The following is a 4,088-nucleotide window of genomic DNA, read 5'->3' as shown; positions in this document are numbered from 1 at the left end:
TTAATAGATAATTAAAACTAAACTATGATTCTCAACATAAATGAATAAAGTACATTTGGTGATGTGTTATCCTTACTTTTTAAAAATTGTTTTTGTTCATTTGATATCTCACCAAGTTGAGTAATTCTCAGTGGGGCTCTTGGTCATTAGTACAAATTAGCAAGTTTTTTCTGTATTTCTTTTTTTCTTTGCCAGGAAGGTTTTTAAAGAAAAGTAAACATTTTTACAACTCATTTAAGGTACTTAAGATGCCTAATTACAGAAAGTGCAAGAATGAAAGATTCAGAAAATTGGGCTTAATCACAAATTCATTACACTCACTGATGATTAACTTAATTATACCATCCATGGGTGAAATGCATATCGTTTCTACTAATAAAAATAGAGCAATTAAGTTCTACATCAAGGAGCAAATGCAGTTAGTTACCATTACTGTGTAATTCCATAACAGTTTTTTCACCCCTGGTTAATTCAGTGACTGCCCTTATTTATGCTTCCTAGCATCTTAGCTATGCAAAATCATTTACTAGAAAATGGTAGAGATGTGTTTTCGCTCTTAAAAAAAACAAACACCTTGGATAGATGCCACCAAGTAAGTGGCAATACCTTAACCATATGTGTGTTGAAAAGGTCACTAGGACCTCTTTCATCCTTCTCAAGGGGAGTGCTAGCCTCTCCTTTCATACTACACTATGAGACAGTTAAGTTTGCCTTGCAGCTTAAAACCAGGGCTCTGAGGTTTGTTCTTGTCATTCAGTATGTTCATCAGCTCCCTTTCATATGGGAATAGAACATCAATACTATTTATATATTTTTATTAATTTTTATATTTTATTTTTTATTTATGTTTATGTTTATTTATTTATTTATATAAAGTTTAGCCACAAATACAGAAAGATAAGGAAGACTATGGCCAGGCTGAGTGAAAGAGAAAGTTAAGGGTTGGGTTGGTTTGACTGGCCAGTGTTGGTGATTCTAGGCTCTATGAAACTGAAATTGCTCACCCACCCATAGAGGAGAAAGTTATGAGGTTACAACAAAGTTATAATCTAATGGCCCATGCTTTAAATATGCTTTGTCTACAACTCAACTACAGCTTTCAGGTACCTTTGGTGTCAGAGCCAGCCAGTCAGGTGCATTCTGGGGTCTCAAGGAGAGCTGGAGCTGGCTAGAGTGACTCTGTGGTACCCAAAAAGAAGGTGAGTTTTAAGAATAGTTTGTGCTCCTCAAAAAATTAACATGAGTTTATTGTGATAAAATCATGCAGTAATATGTCACTTCCACTGCAATTCAGCATTCATTAATGGATCATTAATTTAAAGTATCACCATGAGTGCATCCCTGCTCTCAGACGATGGCCATCTCTTACCCTCTTATGACCTGTTGTCAAACTATGTTCCCTCTCAATGAAAGAGTTCAGTTTCTTTAAATTCTGCTCCTTGTGGACAAGGAGCCTGGTTGTCAGCCAAGGATACACTGGCACAAAGGAAACCTAAAGCTGCCCTAACAGATGCCATGATTTTGGTGAATCCACCAGTAATGAAAAGCTGACATAGCCAGACCTGTGTTCCTACTCACCCTCAAAAAAGGTAGGGAATGGATAGAGATGATCCTGGGCCAGCAGAACAGCCCACTAGTGAACTGTTCCAGCCGGCACAATTTAGAGCAGCCCTGTGGCTGCTCTAATTTGCACTAGGAGCCAGTTAGGCCCCAAGCCAGCTTGAGAGTCAAGGATATAAGAAGGTGATTCAAATCCAGTTATGCCTCCCCACAGTTCAGTTGCACCAAGTCTGAGTTTGGCACAGTTGCAGCTGAGCTTAAGCTATATAATGAATTATGATTGTGTGTTCAGTGTTAATTTCCTAGTTCTTCACATGCTTATGGTGAACTCACAATGAATAATTCAAATTTTAAAGGAAGAGCATATTCTAATGAGCACGCTCATACTACTGTATTGTCAAGGAGGAGTGTTCTAATGGCATCTTCAGTAAAATCCTGGACATTAAAATTGTTTCCCTAAATAGGATTCTTTTGTGAGTAACAATCTCATTCAGTCAACATTTGCTCACTGACGGTAAAGCAAGTTGTATTCAGATTGGGGTCATATTTAACACCCTTTCCTGTTAGAGTAATAGTCTACAGATCTGATGTTTCCAACGTGGTATCTCTACCTCTTATTGAAACCATGCCCAGCATCTGCACAAATATATTTGTTTTCATGTATCCTAGTGTAACAAATGCAGATTTACTTTGACCTGCAAGTGGCAGTATATGGCTTAAAAATGTTTCTCCAGTACTGGTTTCTCAACCAACTCCATCACATTTGAAGGAAAAGATAATCACAGTGGTTACTGAATTCCATTGAATAGAACCTTATCTAAATAATCTTCTATTTGTCTGCACAATCTGATATACCTTCTTGCTGTTCCTTACACTGGTCAAGCATATGAAAATATTGCCAAAGATCTAGAATCTCTTTCTTTAGATGACCTTTTATCAAGTTGTTTTTAAGATGCTGTATATCAGGGGTTCTCAGCCCCCCAACATGCTATAAAAACTCCATGGCCCACAACTGCTGGTTTTCTGCATATAAAGCCAGGGCCAGCATTAGGGGGTAGCAAGCAAGACAGTTGCCCAGGGCCCCATGCCACAGGGGACCCTGCAAAGCTAAGTTGCTCAGGCTTTGGCTTCAGCCCCAGGTTACAGGGCTTCAGCTTTCTGCCTTTGGCCCCAACAAGTCTAATGCCAGCCCTGCTTGGCAGACCCCCTGAAACCTGCTCGTGGCCCCCCAGGGGACCCCAGACCCCTGGTTGAGAACCAGTACTGTATATAATATACTCTCAGCATATTTTGGAGTCTTTCATTTACTGACTGGAATTCTGAAATAACATTGCTTGACTAATTTCTATATTATTCTCGGACATTATCCAGCTCTCCTATATATTTAGGAAAAGAATTGTTCAGTCATCAATAGAAGAAACTTAACTTATGCATGTCATTCTGATGTTGTAAAGTTGGTGGTAAAAAGATCCTGGTATTTTCAAAGTGGAATATACTTGGTAAATATTATAGCAACAGCAGTAACTACCTCTGTGGTAGTGATAATTTTGTTAAATTCCCAGATACTGTGGTGATGAGCACAATATAAATATTTAGATTATATTTTGCACTACCATTTGGAGAATTAGCTAGTGCAAACCCTAAAACATTGTTAATCATGTCAAGAGTTTACCTCCACAATGATTAAATCAGCAGCAATTCCCATAATATTTATCCCACAATACAAGTGATTCCTTCAAACTCCAGCACCCATTGTTATCCCTCTCTTTCTATCTTTTTAATCTGGCTGGTGTGTCTAACAATAACAATGTTATATCTTACATCATATTAATCTTGTTAGAAAACCTTAGCAGAGATGATGGTAGTTGTAATTGTAAGCACTATTGGCAGAAGCCCCAGAGGGGAAAGAATTCTCTGCTCTATAGGTGAAAAGCAAAAAGAGCGGCCAAAGAGAGATTCATTTGCGTAGGACATGAACCTACAATTCCTTTCATGACTCTTGGGGAGTATCATAACTATATATTAACTTGGATTTTAGAGAGTAGTGGGCTCCCCAGGAGGGGAAAGATCTCTTACTTCTAGCAAAGAGCTCATTTCCAAGCAGCCAGCTCTCTGTTCAGAGGTCCTAAGTGCTCCAGACACTTGGACTGAGCTCAACCATTAGTGGAGTTTTGTGAGTAGCTGAGGGATTCAGTCCAGGGGATTTTACCTATGGGACAGTCTCATCATTGAGTGGGAAGGGAGTTAGAGGGACTACTGCCAAAGTTACTGGAAGGTGGGAGTATGTTACTCTTTATTTGCATATATTCTGTTGCTGGGTTTTCCCAAGTTTATGACCATGTTCCTTTACCAAAGATTTCCTTGTTCCTTGAGCATGGTCTCCAAGTGCTTGAAAGTGGGGGGAGTCCTGCCTGTGAAGGGGACACAAAGAGGGTGGGGACTGGAGCCAGTTTAGTTATTTGGCAAGATGGGCCCTAAATATATTTCACCCAGTCGTTTTTGCTGCTTTTAACCTCCTGGCAGAAGAG

At 39.2% G+C, this 4,088-nt stretch overlaps 1 non-coding gene across 1 annotated transcript; it reads right to left on the bottom strand.

The window, feature by feature from the left end:
* Positions 1-566: 566 nt before the first annotated feature.
* On the bottom strand, positions 567-691 carry LOC117878642. Its single transcript, XR_004646044.1, has one exon. It is a non-coding gene; the product is annotated as a U6atac minor spliceosomal RNA (small nuclear RNA).
* Positions 692-4,088: the final 3,397 nt, after the last annotated feature.

The sequence above is a fragment of the Trachemys scripta genome, chromosome 5 (assembly GCF_013100865.1).
Source record: "Trachemys scripta elegans isolate TJP31775 chromosome 5, CAS_Tse_1.0, whole genome shotgun sequence".
Taxonomy (NCBI): Eukaryota; Metazoa; Chordata; order Testudines; family Emydidae; genus Trachemys; species Trachemys scripta.
This window is presented reverse-complemented; position numbering and strand designations above follow the sequence as displayed.